General features: G+C 43.0%; 1 protein-coding gene across 3 annotated transcripts in view; it reads left to right on the top strand.

The window, feature by feature from the left end:
* The window catches only part of LOC139765999 (uncharacterized), a 380,415-nt gene that overhangs the window by 91,265 nt on the left and 262,297 nt on the right, over positions 1–26,853 (top strand). The window contains exon 2 of one of the 3 annotated variants that reach the window (XM_071694062.1): positions 1,537–1,678. The exons of the other annotated variants lie outside the window; for them this stretch is intronic. The gene's annotated coding sequence lies outside the window, so the exon portion shown is untranslated. The remainder of the gene's footprint in view (positions 1–1,536; positions 1,679–26,853) is intronic. 3 annotated transcript variants of the gene reach the window in all.

Here is a 26,853-nt window from a genome sequence, read left to right as displayed (position 1 = left end):
GCTCGCACCCTCTCACCCCTCAGTCTGTTCACAGATGTTGAGTGTACATACAACTTTTCATTAAAACCGAGAGCTGTGGTCCATGGTAACATGCACAGTTTTCGTCCGGAGATGTAGTTGCTGAACTACATGTCCGTGTGAGAACCAGATACGCTGTTAAATGACGGACGACGGCTTGTAACCCAGCTCTAGTTAATCCAGGAGTGTTCACGTCTGGGGAAATGGCCCTCACTGACTTGCCAGTGGGCCTATCAAGGGTTGGTACTTCATATTATCAGTGCGTTGTGGACGTAGTGAAGACTGCAGACAGCACTCATGAAATTTAACGCAAAGCTGTACCTTTCCACGACCCACACTAGACGTATATCAAATTTGTGGTTTGACCATTTTTGTTTATTTTAAGGAGCGAAAGTTCTCAAACAAAAATTTTTTACTTTTTTGTTTGTGTATGTGCCATTACTTGGTCATGTTTCAGCCGCTGGTAATGACATTTGGCAAAACGCAGTCTTTCCACGTACCTCACGTGATGCCCATGACAGATTTGTGACAAACCATTCTTACTCTTCCTTTGAAGCTGAAGGTTAAGATAAGGTACAAGTTTTCCCACTGCTTCATCTGATTCCAACTAATGTTAGCGAAACACTACACAAACACGTTCCTCAGCAAGGCCCGCACCATGGTGGTCCTGATCTTGGATATGTCTGCAGTTTGTCTTTGTTACATGAATAATTTTTGCAATATGATTCTTACTGATTCCCGTAAATGAATGCCAGTTGGTGTACATGTAAGGACTACATGCTGCTCAGTACTGTCAATATTTGGGCATTTCAAGACAGTGACGAATCTCTGTCGTGTCTTTTACCTTATGCAGCATGAGCATATGTGACTTGGAGGCCAGATAGTCGCGGGTGGGCAGGTTGGAAGTAGCTCAGTGTGGAAGGGATAGCAGACTTGACCAACCGAACATTTGACTTGGGAGAACCGGAATTTACAGGCCTGCCAGTTTTTCTTCCCTTGAGGTGAGGTAGTCTTTACTTATGTAGCACATTATCAAACCTCGTGGTGTTTGTGTGTGGCCTTATGATAATCAACAGCTCCGCCATGGTTGTTTGTATCCGTTTTCTTTACCTGATATGTGGCTACAGGAACGTACATAAACAATGCACTTCAGTGACAGCAGCAACAGTTACCCTTCGTCCATGTTATCACTGAAATACCTGGTCTCCGTGCGATAAGGTAAAGGGTCTAGGATCGAAAAGAATATGAAAGTTTAATGGGTGAATTAGTTTATACTCGTTCTCTTGATGTAATTTCATGTATGTTGAATCTGCACGCTTCTCTTTTGTACAAGGTTGGTGTGTTCATTGTCTGTGCCTTTAGAGTCAACTATTTGCGTGGCGTCATGCGTTTAATATATGACCATAATCATGTTCCCTTCTGGTAGGATGTTTGCTGTGTTGGTTATGAATGACGTGGATGACAGTACACTGCCTCGTAGGATCCTGCTTGATAATAGTGCTTCTGGTGATGTTGCAGATTCCATAGCTATTGTTATCGTACGCTGGCTGAGGAGGAGCGCAGTAATCTCTGGGCGATGCTGGCTCTCCAGGTCGTATCGGTATATACTGGAGGTCGCTCGTCCACATCCACACAAACCTTGCATGTGTCACTCTCTACTGTGAGTCTCTCATAAGCCTACAGTGTTTAGTGTTTCTTATTATGTTATGGAAGGAAAGCGTTATTGTAATAACTTGGTAAAAAGAATTTTTAAAACTTAAGTTTCTTCCGTAATAAGCTGAGGTGGAATATTATCATAATTATATAGTTAAGGTATAGTCATTAAACCATTTTCTTACAAATACTCTTTTTGCTCGTGTATTCATTCAGTACTGTAGTTAGGTTTTTAGTTTCGGCTGTTTTAGAAGGATAAGTTTAAACATCTTATGAACAAGGTGAAGACAAATGTGGCTTATGAAATGGCCAACTTTCTAGTTCATGAAAAGATCTCCAGCAAGTAAGGCGTACGTAACCCACTTGCTGGATGACAAGGCTTCTGCTGTTGTGCCGCTTCTTCAAGAAAGCATCACCCTGCTGGTTGTCCCATCAGATTATGAAGAAAGTGATCTGGTGTCCAGCAGCCATGACTATAGAGGTGATGCTTCTACCATTCCGAGAGTGATATTGACTGTGGTTGTGGTGGTTGCTGGTAATCCGGGACAAATTATCTTTCGATTATTTTTTCCTGGACATTTCTGAGGGAGAAACTGGCCACTGGGTCTTTAGGTTCGTAGTATCATTATTACCCTGGCTTCCTTAAATCTCGTGTGACAATATCCTGTGTTGGACATGTGTTGTAGATGATGAGGTGGTAATGAAGGCCTCTTCGTCATAACGTACACATAGATTTCTCGTTTGTTACATCTTTCTGACTGTAGTTTAGGGAAGCGCCGACCGAAGTTTGAAGCTGTGCTGTCCGTAATTTAGGGAGCTCTCCGTACTTTAGGGATGTACTGTCCATAATTCAGGGCTGTGCAACCAATAATTCAAGGCTGTGCTGACAGTAGTTTAGGGTTGTGATATTCGAAGTTTAGGGCTGTACTGTCCGTAGGTTAGGGCAATGCTGTCCTTAGGATAGGGCTGTGCTATCCGGTGCAGGTTCGTCTCTATCATTGAGGGGCAACTGTCAGGGGAGAGTCTTGCTGAGTCTGTTTTCGTTCTCGGTCAGTCAGTCGAAAACTTTTGTTCTTTTCAAGTGTGAACTTTGACAAGGACTACCAAATATTCCTGACTTTACACATCATACCATAGTCAACATCTGTCTTCGTAAAGACTGTTTTTCCTTGTAGTCGTTTAGCCTCTACCAAGCCTCCATCAAATTCTTTGAGTATTTGCACTAAAAGAATTTTCATTATTCTTTGCTGATTTTTCCCTCCTACCTCTTTCTTCCCGCCCCTTTTTCCATTATCATTTCTCATTGTACCATCATCCATTGCCAATCCTACTTCCCCTGCCCTCCCCTCCCTGCTACAGTCTGTCCATGCCGGCCACCTCCTCCATACTCCCCACTTCACACCACCACCAGCCTGGCCTCAGCACCATCAGTATAGCTATGCCACAACGGTCAATAAACATGGAAATGACCGTCATCGTGGCGACCCTGCGTCACAACCCCTGCGTTAGGTCCACTCTCCCCTACTCTCCTCTCCTTAGTCTCTATAATGTTGTTATACCTAGCCTCAAGGCTGTGTGAATTCTATCTCCGTATGCTTTTGCCCCTAGTTTCTGTTCTGTGTTGTCCCACTCCTGCACGCTGTGTTATGACTGCCCTACATGATGTGTTGTCCCAACCTTCGCGATATTACACTTCCAGCTCCCACGCTTTGTCATCCTCATTCATCACGCTGTGTTAGCTGTCACTTTCCCATCGTGTCACCCCTGGACCCTCGTTACCTTTTCCGTGGCCTCCCAATTTATCAGTGCCACGGTCCATGCTCTGTTCTCTCTAATCTCCACACTACGTTATTCCTGGTATTCACACAAGTCATCCCTTCCCTTCTAGTTCTTGGCCTCTACATTGCATCTCCCATGGCTTCCGAATTTTCGTATGCCGGATTGCACTCAGTGTTGCTGTCACCTGCATTTTGTCTTGTCCATGATGTCCACCTTGTACAGTTCATAGCCTCCACACTGTCTCATCACACACTACTGAAATACTGGTCCTTGCGTTGTTAGCTGTTGTCTGCACCTTGAAGTATCTCTGGCCTCCAGTGTTGTGTTAGCTTCGGACTCCACAGTGCGTCATGACCACCTGCCACATCCCACAAATGTTAACCTCCATCTTTCGTTAAACGTTGTTTCTACGTTTTGTTATCCTTGTCATCCATGTTTTGTATCATCCCTGGCTTCTGCGTTATATATCATCCTTGGCTTGTATGTTTTGTATCATCCCTGGTTTTCTTTCTTATCATTATCCTAGTTTCAGTATCTTAAGTTATTCCTTGTTCCATATCTTAAGTTATTCCTTAAGCTGAATCATATCCTCTTTAAATTGTATTGTCCCTGGCATCCATATTTTGTGTGTCCTTGACCTTCACACTTTGTGTTGTTCTTGACCTTCACACTTTGTGTTGTCTTTGACCTTCACACTTTGTGTTGTTCCTGACCTTCACACTTTGTGTTGTTCTTGACCTTCACACTTTGTGTTGTCTTTGACCTTCACACTTTGTGTTGTTCCTGACCTTCACACTTTGTGTTGTTCCTGACCTTCATACTTTGTGTTGTTCCTGACCTTCATACTTTGTGTTTTCCTTGACCCTCACACTTTCTGTTGTCTTTGACCTTCACACTTAGTGTTGTTCCTGACCTTCACACTTTGTGTTGTTCCTGACCTTCACACTTTGTGTTGTTCCTGACCTTCACACTTTGTGTTGTCTTTGACCTTCACACTTTGTGTTGTCTTTGACCTTCACACTTTATGTTGTCCCTGACCTTCACACTTTGTGTTGTCCCTGACTTTCACGCGTTGTGTTGTCCCTGACTTTCACACTTTATGTTGTCTTTGACCTTCACACTTTGTGTCGTCTTTGACCTTCACACTTTGTGTTGTCCCTGACCTTCACACTTTATGTTGTTCCTGACCTTCACACTTAGTGTTGTCTTTGACCTTCACACTTTATGTTGTCTTTGACCTTCACACTTTGTGTTGTCCCTGACCTTCACACTTTGTGTTGTTCCTGACCTTCACACTTAGTGTTGTCTTTGACCTTCACACTTTATGTTGTCTTTGACCTTCACACTTTGTGTTGTCCCTGACCTTCACACTTTGTGTTGTTCCTGACCTTCACACTTAGTGTTGTCTTTGACCTTCACACTTTATGTTGTCTTTGACCTTCACACTTTATGTTGTTCCTGACTTTCACACTTTGTGTTGTCTTTGACCTTCACACTTAGTGTTGTCTTTGACCTTCACACTTTATGTTGTTCCTGGCCTTCACACTTTGTGTTGTTCCTGAACTTCACACTTTGTGGTGTCCTTGACCCTCACACTTTGTGTTGTCTTTGACCTTCACACTTTATGTTGTTCCTGACCTTCACACTTAGTGTTGTCTTTGACCTTCACACTTTGTGTTGTTCCTGACCTTCACACTTTATGTTGTCCCTGACCTTCACACTTTGTGTTGTCTTTGACCTTCACACTTTGTGTTGTCTTTGACCTTCACACTTTATGTTGTTCCTGACCTTCACACTTTGTGTTGTTCCTGACCTTCACACTTTGTGTTGTCTTTGACCTTCACACTTTGTGTTGTCTTTGACCTTCACACTTTATGTTGTCCCTGACCTTCACACTTTGTGTTGTCCCTGACTTTCACGCGTTGTGTTGTCTTTGAACTTCACACTTTGTGTTGTCTTTGACCTTCACACTTTGTGTTGTTCCTGACCTTCATACTTTCTGTTTTCCTTGACCTTCACACTTTGTGTTGTCTTTGACCTTCACACTTTATGTTGTCTTTGACCTTCACACTTTGTGTTGTCTTTGACCTTCACACTTTGTGTTGTCTTTGACCTTCACACTTTGTGTTGTTCCTGACCTTCATACTTTCTGTTTTCCTTGACCTTCACACTTTGTGTTGTCTTTGACCTTCACACTTTATGTTGTCTTTGACCTTCACACTTTGTGTTGTCTTTGACCTTCACACTTTGTGTTGTCTTTGACCTTCACACTTTGTGCTGTTCCTGACCTTCACACTTTATGTTGTTCTCGACCTTCACACTTTGTGTTGTCTTTGACCTTCACACTTTATGTTGTCTTTGACCTTCACACTTTGTGTTGTCTTTGACCTTCACACTTTGTGTTGTTCCTGACCTTCATACTTTCTGTTTTCCTTGACCTTCACACTTTGTGTTGTCTTTGACCTTCACGCTTTATGTTGTCTTTGACCTTCACACTTTGCGTTGTTCCTGACCTTCACACTTTGTGTTTTCCTTGACCCTCACACTTTGTGTTGTCTTTGACCTTCATACTTTATGTTGTTCCTGACCTTCACACTTTGTGTTGTTCCTGACATTCACACTTTGTGTTGTCTTTGACCTTCACATTTTGTGTTGTCTTTGATCTTCACACTTAATGTTGTCCCTGACCTTCACACTTTGTGTTGCCTCTGCTTTCACACTTTGTGTTGTCCCTGACCTTCACATTTTATGTTGTCTTTGACCTTTACACTTTGTGTTGTTCCTGCCCTTCACACTTTATGTTTTTCCTGACCTTCACACTTAATGTTGTCTTTGACCTTCATACTTTATGTTGTTCCTGACCTTCACACTTTGTGTTATCCTTGACTTTCACACTTTGTGTTGTGTTTGACCTTCACACTTTGTGTTGCCTCTGCTTTCACACTTTATGTTGTTCCTGACCTTCACACTTAATGTTGTCTTTGACCTTCATACTTTATGTTGTTCCTGACCTTCACACTTTGTGTTATCCTTGACTTTCACACTTTGTGTTGTGTTTGACCTTCACACTTTGTGTTGTCTTTGGCCCTCACACTGTGTTGTTCCTGACTTTCACACATTGTGTTGTTCCTGACCTTCATACTTTGTGTTTTTCTTGACTTTCACACTTTGTGTTGTCTTCGACCTTCACACTTTGTGTTGTTCCTGACCTTCACACTTTCTGTTTTCCTTGACCTTCACACTTTGTGTTGTCTTTGACCTTCACGCTTTGTGTTGTCTTTGACCTTCACACTTTGTGTTGTATCCGACCTTCACACTTTGTGTTGTCCTTGACCTTCACACTTTGTGTTGTCCCTGACCTTCACGCTTTGTGTTGTTCCTGAGCTTCACACTTTCTGTTGTCCTTGACCTTTATATTTTGTGTTGTCCCTGACCTATATTGTTTTGTGTTGTCTTTGGCCTTCACACTTTGTGTTGTTCCTGACCTTCGCACTTTGTGTTGTTCCTGACCTTAACACTTTTTGTTGTCTTTGACCTTCACACTTTGTGTTTTCCTTGACCCTCACACTTTGTGTTGTCTTTGACCTTCACACTTTGTGTTGTTCCTGACCTTCACACTTTGTGTTGTTCCTGACCTTCACACTTTGTGTTGTCTTTGACCTTTACACTTTGTGTTGTTCCTGCCCTTCACACTTTGTGTTGTCTTTGACCTTCACACTTTGTGTTGTCTTTGACCTTCACACTTTGTGTTGTCCTTGACCTTTGCACTTCGTGTTGTCCCTGACCTTCACGCTTTGTGTTGTTCCTGAGCTTCACACTTTCTGTTGTCCTTGACCTTTATATTTTGTGTTGTCCCTGACCTTTATTTTTTTGTGTTGTCCCTGACCTTCATATTTTGTGTTGTCCCTCATTTTCACAGTTTGTGTTGCTCCTGATCTTTATATTTTGAGTTGTCTCTGCCATCTGTGCTATCTTATTCTCAGTGTGTCAGACCTCTCATTCCTTCCGCCCAAGATGTATTATTGTTTGTTGTCATCTGTGTTTTTGTTTCCTCCAGCCCTCGTGTTGTGTTCTCTGATGTTCATGCTGTATCAACGCTCGCTATCATACTTTGTTATCATCGGAAGCCTTGCTGTTTGTTATCCTTGACCTCTCCCACAGTTAACCCTGGCCTCCTCTTTGTCATACTTTTAGAGTCAACCATGTCCTTTTCGTTGTTATACCTTAACAGTTAACCCTGGCTTCCTCCTTGTCACAACCTTAGCCATAACCCTCTGTCATCCTGGCCTCCCGTTGTAGTAACCCAGTTATATAAACAAGCTGTGTTATGTCTGTCCTCGTCCCCATGTGAGCCGTGGTTCTCTCGTTATATTAACGTCAACATCCATGTTGTGTCAGCGTTGGTCATCGTGCTGTTAATCTTGGTCATATTCAGGTATAATCCTGGGCCTCATACTGTCGTATCCTTGCTTCCCTGAGTGTAATGATTGTGGCTCCCTTCTGCGGGCGCCCCACCAAGCCTTGTTGTGGCCATTATGTGCCGCCTTTGGGATACATGTTGTGTCTCAAGTGGTCTCCACGCTATGTCAGCTGTGGACTCGTTGCTGTGCTACCTCTGGTCCTCACACAGGTATATGTAACCTCCTCGCTATGTCGCTGATATCGACACAGTTATCTCTGGCCTCACCCTTATGCCGGCCTCCACACCGTGATATCCCTGCCTGCCACCCTGAGCTATGCCTTCACACCATGATAACCTCCACACTGTGTTAGCTATAGCCCTCACTCCGGCCTGAGACGGGGATCTAGGGCAGCTATTTATGTACGTGCACCGCCTCGGGCCGCTGAACTTGGTCATAATGCTCAGAGACCGGAGATTTATTCATTTTTTACCTCACCATTATGTGTTCAGTGATGTAACAAGTGTATTGAATTTAAATATTCGTTTATACCGTTTAATTTAGATGTCATTTGAAAAAGATTTTGAAACTCAAAATCCTTCATGACTTGGTCCGACCAGCTTCTCTGTCTGCTTTCAGTATCCCAAGATAAACCACCGAATTCGAGAGTGAGTGAAGGCCTTACAGAGCTCACATCATGTTTCATGTCACATGATATACCAAGAAGTTTGACAAACAGTACAATATTCATGCTCATGTGGCTCAACGACCAGCACTCATACTTACTACCCTGGCCATAACCTACACGTGCCCTGATCATCACCCGTGCCTCGTGCTTCACCCAGACGTACCCTGACCATCCCTCATGCATTACGATCATTCCCTCACGTCCCCCGACCATCACCCAAACGTGCCCTACCATATCCTCCCACACGTTCCCCGTCCATCTTCCCACACATGGTTCCTTAACCATACTTTCTTCCTGTGCATCGACTACCCTCTCACGATCCATTACCATTACTGGTCACGTTCCCTGACTTCCTCACGTCTCCAACGATCCTTCCCTCACCCACATCACTGTCTCTCTCTGGTCATCATACCTTCCCAGTTCCCTGATCGATCTCCCGTTATTTTCCCATCTCTCGTCACGTTTAGTAACCATCTCCCTTTCTGTCCTCCGACCATATCCATTCATTTTCCCCAGCCATTCCATTAACTATTCCTACCATTCCCTGTCAGATATCCTAGCTGTTCCTGTTATCATATACCGAACGTCCGCCTCCTCTAGTCGCCCGAATATTTGTGCCTCATATCCGGAAATTATACCGCACACTCTCGTGTCATCTTTCTTCATGTGGTCCGGCCATCCTGCTTCACATGTCTTTACCTTCCATGTAGCCCAGCCATCCTACAACACATGCCGAAGCATTACCCTTTATAGGCCTCAGCCATGCTGTTATACGGGCCATTGCCCCTCATATGCCCAGCCATCCTGCTTCACATGACCTAATCACAACCTGTCATGCGCCTCGGATGTATGGCCCCATGTTTCCAGACCATCCTGCCTTACACGTCTCGACTAACCTTCCTTATGTTCCGTGACCAGGTCCCCTCACGTGCCCTGACCATCACCTCTCACGTTCCCCGAGAAATCTCCTGACGTAACCTGATTATCCCCTCACTTCACCTGCTCTGTCTGGTATTCTCAGTTCTTCCCCTAAAGTTCCCCAGCAATCCTCCCTTTGTTCCATTATTATCCTTCTCAGATTTACAGGAATTTCACCTTTACAACCTTCCCTTGTGTTCCTCACGGTCTCTCCACCTGAGCTTTAAGTGCTCTACCTCTCATTCCTCAGCTTCCGCCTCACGATTCCCGATACTTACCGTTTCACACAACCTGACTGTCACTGCACATGCCCCTCACTTCCCCCTACAATCATCTCCCTCCATAGCCCTTGGTCAGCTCGTGCTCCTCCCGTGCCGCTATCACTCTGGTCTCGTTCCCCATAAGTCTAACCTTTAATTTTCTGTCATTCCACCTTTACATTCCTTAACTGTTCCATGTACGTACTTCATCTATCTCTCTCAGGTATCCCTTCCCTTCCTTGCCCCGATCTCGGAAAATTCTGGTTGAGATTCTCCTATCCTCTCACCTTATACTCCTCGCCTATCATCCTCACTCTCTTCAACCATTCCCTTCATCTCACATCATATAAGATGATCTCACTGAACACTTACTGACGTCTTGTGTTTGTGTGGTGTGCATTAGCATTTCCCGTCTCCCGGATAAGTTTGTGACATTCTGTTAACCAGTCCCGTAGGGTTGTCAGGTGAATTAGAAATTTTCTTTATTTTTGTACACTAAACTTGTAGTAAGATGTTTGAATTTCATGACTCCTCCCCAGTAGTTGTCTGGCTTGGTTCAGTACTTTGATATCTTTGGCTGTCTGCAGTTCGTTTGTATAAATGAATAAAGAGTATTTGAGATGATGATGATGATATATATATATATATATATATATATATATATATATATATATATATATATATCTTTCTTTCAAACTATTCGCCATTTCCCGCATTAGCAAGGTAGCGTTAAAAACAGAGGACTGGGCCTCTGAGGGAATATCCTCACCTGGCCCCCTTCTCTGTTCCTTCTTTTGGAAAATTAAAAAAAAACAAGAGTGGAGGATTTCCAGCCCCCCGCTCCCTCCCCTTTTAGTCGCCTTCTACGACACGCAGGGAATACGTAGGAAGTATTCTTTCTCCCATATCCCCAGGGATAATATATATATATATATATATATATATATATATATATATATATATATATATATATATATATATATATATATATATATATATAAATATATATATATATATTATACTCAGTCGCTGTCTCCCGCGTTAGCGAGGTAGCGCAAGGAAACAGACGAAAGAATGGCCCATCCCACCTACATACACAGACTATACATGAAATGGCACCCCCCTCCCCCCCCCGCGCGCGCGCGAGGTAGCGCTAGGAAAAGACAACAAAGGCCACATTAGTTCACACTCAGTCTCCAGCTGTCATATGTAATGCACCGAAACCACAGCTCCATTTCCACATCCAGGTCCCACAAAACTTTCCATGGTTAACCATAGACGCTTCACATGCCCTAGTTCAATCCACTGACAGCACGTCGACCCCGGTATACCACATCGTTCCAATTCACTCTATTCATTGCATTCCTTTCACCCTCCTCTATGCTCAGGCCCCGATCGCTCAAAATCTTTCTCACTCCATCCTTTCACCTCTTCTCGTTCCCTCCACCTTTGACACACATATCATCTTTGCCAATCTTTCCTCACTCATTCTCTCCATGTGACCCAACCATTTCAATACACCCTCTTCTGCCCTCTCAACCACACTCTTTTTATTACCACACATCTCTCTTACCCTTTTATTACTTACTCGATCAAACTACCTCACACCACATATTGTCCTCAAACATTTCATTTCCAATACATCCACCCTCCTCCGCATAATCCTATCTATAGCCCATACCTCGCACCCATATGATATTGTTGGAACCACTATTCCTTCAAACATACTCATTTTTGCGCTCCAAGATAACGTTCTCGCCTTCCACACATTCTTCAACGCTCCCAGAACCTTCACCACCTCCCCTACCCTGTGACTCACTTCCGCTTCCATGGTTCCATCCGCTGCTAAATCCACGTTGTTGTTAATATCAGATTTATTGTATTTTATTCTTTAGTTAGTTCTCTTTGTTTTCGGGCAAAAATTTCAAATAGCTTAAAGAAAACCTTTTTTTTTAGATACATGTATGTCTACACAGCCCTCCAAGAGGTTCTCAAATGCGTAATTATACATTACGTATCATGTGTGCGAGGTGAAACTTCTTAGACCACTCATGTTTATGGCTGGATTTAAATTTTTGCATTTGATAAAGAAATAATTAAGTTTACGTTTTTGACAGTAATCTCTAACATTCGACAACCAGTCATCACACTAGACCACATACCTCTCCAGCGGCACCCACTTCATGTGTACGGGTACAGTGGGAACACACTATTGCTTCTTATACAGTAGCACTTACGCCATGCGTACAGGTACAGTAGGAACACTATCCCTACAAATACAGTGGCTCTACCCCATGTTTACTGTCATAGGAGGGAGTACGTTTCCTTGCCATCTCTCCAAGCATTTCTCAGCCATCCACCCCTATGTGTCATAACTATGTCCTTTTCAATTGTCTTATCATCCTCCCTCACGGAACCCAACCATCTCCCATTAAGTAGCATTACTGCTTCCCTCACGTTCCTTTACCGTGGCCCTCGCATGTTCTAACGCATCCCTCCTGACTTAAACCCCCGTACTCAGTCCCCTCACTCTCATAGGACCATTCCTTATCATATGTCCAGACTATTCCCCACTCGTATCCCTCGACCATACTCCTCACCTGCCTCCACCATCCATCCATATTCTGTTCATGAAGCATTGCGCTACCACCACCCCTCAAGTCTCACGACAGTCTCCAGTGATGTGATCGAACCCTTCACCTCTTCGAAGCTCAGGTGCACTTACCATACCCCTCACGTTCCCCAACAACCCCCACATTTGCTCCGCCCACCTCGTCTGGCCCTTGGACGCCATACCAGCACTGTAGCCTGGCCTAGACCTCACCATCCACCTCATGCCTGACCCCTTCTCGCTTCGCTCCATGCGAGCATGTCTGGGTGCACGAGTAGCATAACTAGTGGCTTTATCTGTATGGAAGTATAAGCAGTGCATTGCTTCTACATTTCATATCACCGAGAAGAATTAGGTTTCCTGATTCGCAATAATCTGACTGATGAATGATTGGTATGACAGGGAACCACGTCTCAAACGATGAGCCTAACTCTCTCACAGATGTAAACATGTATGAAGTGTGGTTAATCTCACACGGACTGACCCGGTACAATGTACGATCTGAATTTTGCAGCCGGCATTTTCTCCGTATATACGGTGACTTATGTGGTACAGGCACACATGCGCCTGTCATGGCCATCTTGTGTAAAAAGAAAAGTGTGGGAAAGGTAGTGAAGATATTACTCAGAGCGCCTCAGGTGTTTATGACTCATAAGTAGAGAGCTGATAGGAAAAGACGAAAGAAGGAAGACCATTTCTTCACATAATTGCTGTGCGAAGAAAAAGGGAAATATCATAATGGTCAGTGTTCATGTGGCTAACCTCCACATGCGAAGTCTGGGAAGCAGCAGCGGAAACATGTACCATGGGTACAATCCTGGGTGGCAGGGAGACACGCAGGCAGCTCACGAGAGCAGTGCTCACAACGTGAGCTGTAAGACAGTTACAGAACAGGAACATAACACGAGCTGGTAGACAGTGAGAGAGCAGAAACATCACAGTGCAGAGAAATAGAAAGATAATTCCTGAAAAATGAATGGAACAGAAGGTTTTTGATTCCATTCTGGATAATAGAGAGGTAGGGGAAGAACCGCCTCGGATATGTGAGCAGAACTCCATACTGAGGCAAGTGAAACTCTCATAGACATGAATTTGCTAATCATAACAAACGTGATTACGGTACTCATACAATATCTGCGGACGTTTGTGATGTAAATCATGTGTGGTTTCTGAGGTAGAGTGAAGGATGTAGTTACGCCCAGCCTGTTTAAGTTATTATTGGGTTGAACTGTGTTGTTTTGAAACAGAGTAGAGGAGAACCACGAAAGTCATATCGGTGAAAAGAAAGACGAGAACAGGATTATAAGTGTGTGAGAAAGTAAGATTTAAGGAGAGTTTCAAAGACTTTCAAGACAGCAGAAGTGAGAGTGATGGGGGCCTTGGTTGGAAGGGTTACAATGATTTTTCTTAGGATTAGGCTGTACCAAGGAATGCTTTCAGTGCAGAGGGAAAGTTTGAGCCTTTAGACAGAGACGAAACAGGTGAGCAAAGACGGGAGCTAGCTGGGAGGCACGCTCCTTTAGGACTCCAGCATGTATGCCGCCTGGGCCATGAACCTTACCTACTTGAAACTGGGAAAGTACTTGGAAAACCCTGCACGTGAAATGTGTAGGAGAGCTCAGTCAATGTGAAGAGATGAGGAAGAGAGCTTCATGCAGAACCATCCAAAATATAATTCGAGGAAAATAAGGTAACGAAAAGAGCGTTAACTGCAGACTGGTTAGGTCGAAAGAGAGGAGGAATGGTTGAATTACAGATGTTACTGAAGATGCTTTTGGTTAAGGACCAGAAAGGTTTATCAGTACAAGTCAAATCATCACACTGTCTTTACATGGAGGTGTGTTTCATGAACAGCTTTACAGTAATTACAACAGAAACGAAACTGAAGCAGATTTTGGGGAAAGGAAGAGTTTCATGGCCTGATATGTTTTGACCCTCACATAACAGCCATCGGAGGAGATGCACTCAAACTATGATCGCGGAAAGAAAAGAAATATAGAACTCCATCCCTTCCATGATAAACTCCTCGATACAGTCAGTACAGCTGGAAGCTTCCAGGCCAGCGAAGATACACACCCGTCCTGAGGGAGGTCGCCTCTAGGTTTTGCTTCACTTTATTCCCTGCACCCGTGACGGCCACTGATGGGGACATGTTATGCTCGTACTATAGGAAAGAAAAAAAGATCTGTGCAGAGGTAAACCACTGGTCTCTCCCAAAGTGCAGAAGTTGGCATTTCGAAGTGGAGATTATGACTGGGTATGTCCAACTGGAAATGATTGAGATAAGATTGCGAATGGAGGACCCAAAGAGGGAAGAAAGATTGTGTGTCCAGTGGGAAAGTCCAGAAGTAAGAATAAAGTTGAGTGTGTTGGGAGAGTGGCTGTGATGGTGAGGACTTCTTGTTTGGTGTTTATTTGTTCCAGATCATTAAGTGGGGAAAACTAATGAGCCTTGACTCCTCGGGGATCCTCCAGGCGAAGACTCTGTGGTGTACAATGAAATAACCTGCATAGATGATTTCATCACATGGAAGTAGGGAGAGGAATACTTCGTGGCATGAAGTTGAATAGACGAAGATTTGTATATAACTGGAGGAACCCAGGGTTACCTTACTAGAGGCATATATAGACGCTGTGTGTCACCCATGACTTTAATAAGCCAACGAAAGCGGGAAGACAGCGTTCCCCCTCCCCCCGTACCCGCCGTACCCCCGGACCCCCGTAACCCCCCCCCCCCCCCCCCGCCCTCCTGGGACCGTTCTACTGCACACTGTAATAAGTAGACGAGATTTTGTGATGCGTGCAAGAAGGTGACAGCCACTGTCGTATCTGGACATATCAGAGGACGACGAAGAATGATTTTGAATATGATATTAAAGAAAGACGAAATCTCCAAGCACAAGAGAGATAAGTGGGAGGGAGATTCACTCACTCAGGTCGTTAAGTGCGCAATGGGTTTAAATAGCAGAGGTGCCCGAAGACTTAATGCCAAAGCGTCATGTCAAGGTTTAGGTGTCTATGATGCGTGGGTTCTAAGTGCTTGCTCTTGTGTAGGTGGCTCATCGTATTTGTTTCTGCTTTTCACCAGCGACACGTCCTAAAGGGGTCAATGAATCACTGGTTCTTAGATGATCAGAGTACATTGTAATGGATGTTGGGGGACCAATGATTCCCAGCCGTGATGCCGTAGATATTTCTTAAAGGTTGCAGTAGAAGTTATCATTCAGAGATAATCCTGAGATAATTTGATGGATTTCATCTGTTACACTAAGGATGAAATTTGACAGATTTTCTGTTTTCACAGTAGGTTGAATAACGGTTCAATATTCCTTCATTATAATTTAAGAAATACCTACATGGATTTTAGAGGAAGTGTAAGGAAAGTTATTTGGTACAGAGATGCCGCAATAATTCATAGATGAGTTTATGGTGCCACTATGAAAGACAGATTGAGAACCGCTGGTTTAGCATGTGAACGGCTTCCGGATTGGTAACCTCTTCCAGTATAACCAGTCCTACAGGTAACTGACTCCCGAGTGATTAACAGGTACATCTCTCTCTCTCTCTCTCTCTCTCTCTCTCTCTCTCTCTCTCTCTCTCTCTCTCTCTCTCTCTCTCTCTCTCTCTCTCTCTCTCTCTCTCTCTCTCTCTCTCTCTCATCTCTCTCTCTCTCTCTCTCTCTCTCTCTCTCTCTCTCTCTCTCTCTCTCTCTCTCTCTCTCTCTCTCTCTCTCTCTCTCTCTCTCTCTCTCTCTCTCTCTCTCTCTCTCTCTCTCTCTCTCTCTCTCTCTCTCCTCTCTCTCTCTCTCTCTCTCTCTCTCTCTCTCTCTCTCTCTCTCTCTCTCTCTCTCTCTCTCTCTCTCTCTCTCTCTCTCTCTCTCTCTCTCTCTCTCTCTCTCTCTCTCTCTCTCTCTCTCTCTCTCTCTCTCTCTCTCTCTCTCTCTCTCTCTCTCTCTCTCTCTCTCTCTCTCTCTCTCTCTCTCTCTCTCTCTCTCTCTCTCTCTCTCTCTCTCTCTCTCTCTCTCTCTCTCTCTCTCTCTCTCTCTCTCTCTCTCTCTCTCTCTCTCTCTCTCTCTCTCTCTCTCTCTCTCTCTCTCTCTCTCTCTCTCTCTCTCTCTCTCTCTCTCTCTCTCTCTCTCTCTCTCTCTCTCTCTCTCTCTCTCTCTCTCTCTCTCTCTCTCTCTCTCTCTCTCTCTCTCTCTCTCTCTCTCTCTCTCTCTCTCTCTCTCTCTCTCTCTCTCTCTCTCTCTCTCTCTCTCTCTCTCTCTCTCTCTCTCTCTCTCTCTCTCTCTCTCTCTCTCTCTCTCTCTCTCTCTCTCTCTCTCTCTCTCTCTCTCTCTCTCTCTCTCTCTCTCTCTCTCTCTCTCTCTCTCTCTCTCTCTCTCTCTCTCTCTCTCTCTCTCTCTCTCTCTCTCTCTCTCTCTCTCTCTCTCTCTCTCTCTCTCTCTCTCTCTCTCTCTCTCTCTCTCTCTCTCTCTCTCTCTCTCTCTCTCTCTCTCTCTCTCTCTCTCTCTCTCTCTCTCTCTCTCTCTCTCTCTCTCTCTCTCTCTCTCTCTCTCTCTCTCTCTCTCTCTCTCTCTCTCTCTCTCTCTCTCTCTCTCTCTCTCTCTCTCTCTCTCTCTCTCTCTCTCTCTCTCTCTCTCTCTCTCTCTCTCTCTCTCTCTCTCTCTCTCTCTCTCCTCTCTCTCTCTCTCTCTCTCTCTCTCTCTCTCTCTCTCTCTCTCTCACTCTCTCTCTCCCCCTCTCTCTCTCCCCCTCCCCCCCCCCCCCCCCCCCCCGCACCGAAATGACCCCACTCTCAGCCTCCATTGGACTTTCTCAGATGCAGTCCTCACTGAAAATCGCCCAACCGTTGACCCGAGTATGACTCCTATCGGTCACACTACCTTGCATGAACTCCGAGCGAACACGGTCCACTGATCAACATATTATCTATGTGATTCATTCCTGATTTGTTTTTTTCATATTGTGTTGTATCATTTATAATCGACTGGAGATGGGCAGTATCTATGTGCTTAGAACGTCTCATTCATTTCAAGAATAAAGTGAATATGAATATAAGATACTTAATTCACACTTTATTTGATAAAGCGCAACGTGCGGCGAGAAGACTTGAGAAAAAAAAAAAAAAGCAATTGATGCTGTGTCCTGTGGGGCGATGTGATTGTCCAATCACATGTTTACCAAATGGCGTCCTAGCTTCGTCTCTTCGATGTATATCAACTGACTGTTATATTTCTCTCTTGTGTCTCCCGTGATGATGTGATTCTTACACGAAAGTGGACTTGGGAACTTATTGTGTTTCATTTTCCCCGTGGACTCATAGGAATATATATATATATATATATATATATATATATATATATATATATATATATATATATATATATATATATATATATATATATATATATTTGCTTTGTCGCTGTCTCCCGCGTTTGCGAGGTAGCGCAAGGAAACAGACGAAAGAAATGGCCCAACCCACCCCCATACACATGTATATACATACGTCCAAACACGCAAATATACATACCTACACAGCTTTCCATGGTTTACCCCAGACGCTTCACATGCCCTGATTCAACCCACTGACAGCACGTCAACCCCGGTCCTACCACATCGATCCAATTCACTATATTCCTTGCCCTCCTTTCACCCTCCTGCATGTTCAGGCCCCGATCACACAAAATCTTTTTCACTCCATCTTTCCACCTCCAATTTCGTCTCCCACTTCTCCTCGCTCCCTCCACCTCCGACACATGTATCCTCTTGGTCAATCTTTCCTCACTTATTCTCTCCATGTGCCCAAACCATTTCAAAACAGCCTCTTCTGCTCTCTCAACCACGCTCTTTTTATTTCCACACATCTCTCTTACCCTTACGTTACTTACTCGATCAAACCACCTCACACCACACATTGTCCTCAAACATCTCATTTCCAGCACATCCATCCTCCTGCGCACAACTCTATCCATAGCCCACGCCTCGCAACCATGCAACATTGTTGGAACCACTATTCCTTAAAACATACCCATTTTTGCTTTCCGAGATAATGTTCTCGACTTCCACACATTCTTCAAGGCTCCCAGAATTTTCGCCCCCTCCCCCACCCTATGATCCACTTCCGCTTCCATGGTTCCATCAGGTGCCAGATCCACTCCCAGATATCTAAAACACTTTACTTCCTCCAGTTTTTCTCCATTCAAACTCACCTCCCAATTGACTTGACCCTCAACCCTACTGTACCTAATAACCTTGCTCTTATTCACATTTACTCTTAACTTTCTTCTTTCACACAATTTACCAAACTCAGTCACCAGCTTCTGCAGTTTCTCACATGAATCAGCCACCAGCGCTGTATCATCAGCGAACAACAACTGACTCACTTCCCAAGCTCTCTCATCCCCAACAGACTTCATACTTGCCCCTCTTTCCAAAACTCTTGCATTTACCTCCCTAACAACCCCATCCATAAACAAATTAAACAACCATGGAGACATCACACACCCCTGCCGCAAACCAACATTCACTGAGAACCAGTCACTTTCCTCTCTTCCTCCACGTACACATGCCTTACATCCTCGATAAAAACTTTTCACTGCTTCTAACAACTTGCCTCTCGCACCATATATTCTTAATACCTTCCACAGAGCATCTCTATCAACTCTATCATATGCCTTCTCCAGATCCATAAATGCTACATACAAATCCATTTGCTTTTCTAAGTATTTCTCACATACATTCTTCAAAGCAAACACCTGATCCACACATCCTCTACCACTTCTGAAACCACACTGCTCTTCCCCAATCTGATGCTCTGTACATGCCTTCACCCTCTCAATCAATACCCTCCCATATAATTTACCAGGAATACTCAACAAACTTATACCTCTGTAATTTGAGCACTCACTCTTATCCCCTTTGCCTTTGTACAATAGCACTATGCACGCATTCCGCCAATCCTCAGGCACCTCACCATGAGTCATACATACATTAAATAACCATACCAACCAGTCAATAATACGGTCACCCCCTTTTTTAATAAATTCCACTGCAATACCATCCAAACCTGCTGCCTTGCCGGCTTTCATCTTCCGCAAAGCTTTTACTACCTCTTCTCTGTTTACCAAATCATTTTCCCTAACCCTCTCACTTTGCACACCACCTCGACCAAAACACCCTATATCTGCCACTCTATCATCATACACATTCAACAAACCTTCAAAATACTCACTCCATCTCCTTCTCACATCACCACTACTTGTTATCACCTCCCCATTTGCGCCCTTCACTGAAGTTCCCATTTGCTCCCTTGTCTTACGCACTTTATTTACCTCCTTCCAGAACATCTTTTTATTCTCCCTAAAATTTAATGATACTCTCTCACCCCAACTCTCATTTGCCCTCTTTTTCACCTCTTGCACCTTTCTCTTGACCTCCTGTCTCTTTCTTTTATACATCTCCCACTCAATTGCATTTTTTCCCTGCAAAAATCGTCCAGATGCCTCTTTCTTCTCTTTCACTAATAATCTTACTTCTTCATCCCACCACTCACTACCCTTTCTAATCAACCCACCTCCCACTCTTCTCATGCCACAAGCATCTTTTGCGCAATCCATCACTGATTCCCTAAATACATCCCATTCCTCCCCCACTCCCCTTACTTCCATTGTTCTCACCTTTTTCCATTCTATACTCATTCTCTCCTGGTACTTCCTCACACAAGTCTCCTTCCCAAGCTCACTTACTCTCACCACCCTCTTCACCCCAACATTCACTCTTCTTTTCTGAAAACCCATACAAATCTTCACCTTAGCCTCCACAAGATAATGATCAGACATCCCTCGAGTTGCACCTCTCAGCACATTAACATCCAAAAGTCTCTCTTTCGCGCGCCTGTCAATTAACACGTAATCCAGTAACGCTCTCTGGCCATCTCTCCTACTTACATACGTATACTTATGTATATCTCGCTTTTTCAACCAGGTATTCCCAATCAACACTCCTTTTTCAGCACATAAATCTACAAGCTCTTCACCATTTCCATTTACAACACTGAACACCCCATGTATACCAATTATTCCCTCAACTGCCACATTACTCACCTTTGCATTCAAATCACCCATCACTGTAACCCGGTCTCGTGCATCAAAACCACTAACACACTCATTCAGCTGCTCCCAAAACACTTGCCTCTCATGATCTTTCTTCTCATGCCCAGGTGCATATACACCAATAATCACCCATCTCTCTTCATCAACTTTCAGTTTTACCCATATTAATCGAGAATTTACTTTCTTACATTCTATCACATACTCCCACAACTCCTGTTTCAGGAGTACTGCTACTCCTTCCCTTGCTCTTGTCCTCTCACTAACCCCTGAATTTACTCCCAAGACATTCCCAAACCACTCTTCCCCTTTACCCTTGAGCTTCGTTTCACTCAGTGCCAAAACATCCAGGTTCCTTTCCTCAAACATACTACCTATCTCTCCTTTTTTCACATCTTGGTTACATCCACACACATTTCGACACCCCAGTCTGAGCCTTCGAGGAGGATCAGCACTCCGTGCGTGACTCCTTCTTCTGTTTCCCATTTTAGAAAGTTAAAAAAATACAAGGAGGGGAGGATTTCTGGCCCCCCGCTCCCGTCCCCTCTAGTCGCCTTCTACGACACGCGAGGAATGCGTGGGAAGTATTCTTTCACTCCTATCCCCAGGGATAGTATATATATATATATATATATATATATATATATATATATATATATATATATATATATATATATATATATATATATATATATATATAATATATACATACACATACATACGCACATACACACACACACACATATACATATATATACATATGAAAAATGTAAGAAATAATTTAGAAAACTGAAACTTCTAGCTTGAAATGAAATGAAAAAATGAATGTCACATAATGGTTCAACTTCTGGCTATGGAAAAGGGAAATGTATAATTTATTTACACAAACAACAAGCGTCTGTCGTAAACCATGGAAAGCTGTGTAGGTATGTATATTTCCGTGTGTGGACGTATGTATATACATGTGTATGGGGGTGGGTTGGGCCATTTCTTTCGTCTGTTTCCTTGCGCTACCTCGCAAACGCGGGAGACAGCGACAAAGCAAAAAAAAAAAAAAAATATATATATATATATATATATATATATATATATATATATATATATATATATATGGTGTGGGAGGAAAGTTGTTACAAGCAGTGAAAAGTTTTTATCGAGGATGTAAGGCATGTGTACGTGTAGGAAGAGAGGAAAGTGATTGGTTCTCAGTGAATGTATGTTTGCGGCAGGGGTGTGCGATGTCTCCATGGTTGTTTAATTTGTTTATGGATGGGGTTGTTAGGGAGGTAAATGCAAGAGTTTTGGAAAGAGGGGCAAGTATGAAGTCTGTTGGGGATGAGAGAGCTTGGGAAGTGAGTCAGTTGTTGTTCGCTGATGATACAGCGCTGGTGGCTGATTCATGTGAGAAACTGCAGAAGCTGGTGACTGAGTTTGGTAAAGTGTGTGAAAGAAGAAAGTTAAGAGTAAATGTGAATAAGAGCAAGGTTATTAGGTACAGTAGGGTTGAGGGTCAAGTCAATTGGGAGGTGAGTTTGAATGGAGAAAAACTGGAGGAAGTGAAGTGTTTTAGATATCTGGGAGTGGATCTGGCAGCGGATGGAACCATGGAAGCGGAAGGGGATCATAGGGTGGGGGAGGGGGCGAAAATTCTGGGGGCCTCGAAGAATGTGTGGAAGTCGAGAACATTATCTCGGAAAGCAAAAATGGGTATGTTTGAAGGAATAGTGGTTCCAACAATGTTGTATGGTTGCGAGGCGTGGGCTATGGATAGAGTTGTGCGCAGGAGGATGGATGTGCTGGAAATGAGATGTTTGAGGACAATGTGTGGTGTGAGGTGGTTTGATCGAGTGAGTAACGTAAGGGTAAGAGAGATGTGTGGAAATAAAAAGAGCGTGGTTGAGAGAGCAGAAGAGGGTGTTTTGAAGTGGTTTGGGCACATGGAGAGAATGAGTGAGGAAAGATTGACCAAGAGGATATATGTGTCGGAGGTGGAGGGATCGAGGAGAAGAGGGAGACCAAATTGGAGGTGGAAAGATGGAGTGAAAAAGATTTTGTGTGATCGGGGCCTGAACATGCAGGAGGGTGAAAGGAGGGCAAGGAATAGAGTGAATTGGAGCGATGTGGTATACCGGGGTTGACGTGCTGTCAGTGGATTGAATCAAGGCATGTGAAGCGTCTGGGGTAAACCATGGAAAGCTGTGTAGGTATGTATATTTGCGTGTGTGGACGTATGTATATACATGTGTATGGGGGGGGTTGGGCCATTTCTTTCGTCTGTTTCCTTGCGCTACCTCGCAAACGCAGGAGACAGCGACAAAGTATAATAAAAAAAATAATATAATATATATATATATATATATATATATATATATATATATATATATATATATATATATATATATATATATATATATATATATATATATATATCCCTGGGGATAGGGGATTAAGAATACTTTCCACGTATTCCCTGCGTGTCGTAGAAGGCGACTAAAAGGGGAGGGAGCGGGGGGCTGGAAATCCTCCCCTCTCGTTTTTTTTTTTTTTTTTAATTTTCCAAAAGAAGGAACAGAGAAGGGGGCCAGATGAGGATATTCCAAAAAAGGCCCAGTCCTCTGTTCTTAACGCTACCTCGCTAACGCGGGAAATGGCGAATAGTTTAAAAGAAAAGAAAAAGATATATATATATATATTCTTTCTTTCAAACTATTCGCCATTTCCCGCATTAGCAAGGTAGCGTTAAGAACAGAGGACTGGGCCTTTGAGGGAATACCCTCACCTGGCCCAATTCTCTTTTATATATATATATATATATATATATATATATATATATATATATATATATATATATATATATATATATATATATATATATACGTATATATGTATATATATATATATATATATATATATATATATATATATATATATATATATATATATATATATATATATATATATATATATATATATATATATATATATATATCATATTATTATTATTAGTTTACTTTGTCGCTGTCTCCCGCGTTAGTTAGGTAGCGCAAGGAAACAGACGAAAGAATGGCCCAACCCATCCATATACACATGTATATACATACACGTCCACACACACAAATTTACATACCCATACATCTCAACATATACATATGTATACACACACAGACATATACATATATACACATATACATAATTCATACTGTCTGCCTTTATTCATTTCCATCGCCACTCCGCCACACATGAAATAACAACCCCCTCCCCCCGCATGTGCGCGAGGTAGCGCTAGGAAACGACAACAAAGGCCACATTCGTTCACACTCAGTCTTTACCTGTCATGTAATAATGCACCGAAACCACAGCTATCTTTCCACATCCAGGCCCCACAGAATCTTCCATGGTTTACCCCAGACGCTTCACATGCCCTGGTTCAGTCCATTGACAGCACGTCGATCCCGGTATACCTCATCGTTCCAATTCACTCGTTTCCTTGCACGCCTTTCACCCTCCTGCATGTTTAGGCCACGATCACTCAAAATCTTTTTCACTCCACCTTTCCACCTCCAATTTGGTCTCCCACTTCTCGTTTCCTCCACCTCTGACACATATATCCTCTTGGTCAATCTTTCCTCACTCATTCTCTCCATGTGACCAAACCATGTCAAAACACTCTCTTCTGCTCTCTCAACCACACTCTTTTTATTACCACACATCTCTCTTACCCTATTATTACTTACTCGATCAAAACACCTCACACAACATATTGGCCTCAAACATCTCATTTCCAGCACATCCACCCTCCTCCGCACAACTCTATCTATAGCTCACGCCTTGCAACTATATAACATTGTTGGAACCACTTTTCCTTCAATCATACCTATTTTTGCTTTCCGAGATAACGTTCTCGACTTCCACACATACTTCAACGCTCCCAGAACTTTCGTCCCCTCCCCCACCCTATGATTCACTTCCGCTTCCATGTTTCCATACGCTGCCAAATCCACTCCCAGATATCTAAAACACTTCACTTCCTCTAGTTTTTCTCCATTCAAACTTACCCCCCAGTTGGCTTGTCCTTCAACCCTACTGTACCTAATAACCTTGCTCTTGTTCACATCTACTCTCACCTCTCTTCTTTCACACACTTTACCAAACTCAGTCACCAGCTTCTGTAGTTTCTCACCCGAATCAGCCACCAGTGTCGTATCATCAGCGAACATCAACTGACTTACTTCCCAAGCCCTCTCATCCACAACAGACTGAATACTTGCCCCTCTCTCCAAACCTCTTGCATTCACCTCCCTAACAATCCCATCCATAAACAAATTAAACAACCATGGAGACATTACGCACCCCTGCCGGAAACCGATATTCACTGAGAACCGATGACTTTCCTCTCTTCTTACTCGTACACATTGCCTTACATCCTCGATAAAAACTTTTCACTGCTTCTAGCAACTTGCCTCCCACACCATATACTCTTAATACCTTACACAGAGCATCTCAATCAACTCTATCATATCAGCAAACACCTGATCCATACATCCTCTACCACTTCTGAAACCACACTACTCCCCTGTCTGATGCTCTGTGCATGTCTTCACCCTCTTAATCAATACCCTCCCATATAATTTCCTAGGAATACTCAACAAATTTATACCTCTGTAATTTGATCACTCACCTTTATTCCCTTTGCCTTTGTACAATGGCACTATGCATGCATTCCGCCAATCCTCATACACATCACCATGAACCATACATACAGTGAATGTCCTCACCAACCAGTCAACAAGTCACCCACTTTTTTGATGAATTCAACTGGAATACCATCCAAACCCGCCGCCTTGCCGGCTTTAATCTTCCGCAAAGCTTTCACTACCTCTTCTTTTTTTACCAGATCATTCTCCCTGACCCTCTCATTTTGTACACCACCTCGACCAAAACACCCTATATATGCCATCTATCATCTAACGCATTCAACAAACCTTCAAAATACTCACTCCATCTCCTTCTCACATCACCATTACTTGTTATTACCTCCTCATTAGCCCCCTTCACCGATGTTCCCATTTTTTCTCTTGTCTTACGCACTTTCTTTACCTCCTTCAAAAACATCTTTTTATTCTCCCTAAAATTTAATGACACTGTCTCACCCCAACTCTCATTTGCCCTCTTTTTCACCTCTTGCACCTTTCTCTTGACCTCCTGCCTCTTTCTTTTATATATCTCCCAATCATTTGCACTATTTCCCTGCAAAAATCGCCCAAATGCCACTCTCTTCTCTTTCACTAATTCTACATATATATATATATATATATATATATATATATATATATATATATGTATATATATATATATATATATATATATATATATATATATATATATATATATATATATATATATATATATATGTATATATATATATATATATATATATATATATATATATATATATATATATATATATATATATATATATATATATATGATGACTAATAAGTAGAATGAGTAACCTGCTCTGGAGAGATCAGTACAAACTGCACATATTTCTTTACTGTATACATTATACTATTAGGAAGAGAATAAAACTCAGTTCGTACAATTAAGGAGATATGCGAGACGCATACGTCATTTTCATTGGTTGTTTTATAAAGTATTTTTTCAAGCACACAAAACTATTTGTAATCATAAAAAAAAACACCGAGTCACAATCACACACTGTAATGCAAATCTAAACAACACATCGAATGTGTGTGTCACGTTAAGTCCTGACGAACCAACCCCTTGTTCGAGAAGCCCAGTTATCGGAAAGACACACTCGTCATCGATTGTAAGCCAGCAGCGCCTCGGTCAGGACACACAGTCGCGTCTGGAACCAGGCGTTGGGTACATGGCTCTCCTTGCCGGTCTGCCCGCGGTACTTCACTCTTCATGGCAGTGTCATCTTCTTCTCCAGAGCCGTACCACAGATGTCCTGTGCACGTTGCAGGATGAATGGTAGTTGTAGCATAAACGCCATCTTGGCCACTTACGGAGAGCTTAGTGGTTTATTGAGCGTCCGTGGGATGGGTACTGCTTCTTTAGTCGGGATAGCTCATGTTATGCTGAACACATAGCATATACTCTCTGGGATGGAGGCCTACATCCCATCTTCTAAATCATTTTCTCCTCAGTCACGGTTTGCTCTGATGCCTCTCGCATCAGGGACGGTGCGTACCGAACCATGAAACTCTTCCCTTCCCCAGAAACCCGTTCTGACTTTACTCCTGCTCGGGTTCATTGTAAAGCTGTGTTTAGAAGAGCCGAGTGAACTTTCATAAAAAGAAAGTGTGCTGACCTGACTTCATATTGTATCGACAAATTTCTTTTTTTTCTATTTTGTCCCCAACAAAAGCAGCTCCAAAAACTTATGTAAT

The sequence above is a fragment of the Panulirus ornatus genome, chromosome 4 (genome assembly GCF_036320965.1).
Source record: "Panulirus ornatus isolate Po-2019 chromosome 4, ASM3632096v1, whole genome shotgun sequence".
Lineage (NCBI taxonomy): Eukaryota > Metazoa > Arthropoda > Malacostraca > Decapoda > Palinuridae > Panulirus > Panulirus ornatus.
Note: the sequence above shows the minus strand (reverse complement) of the source record. Positions and strands in the feature narration are given on the sequence as shown.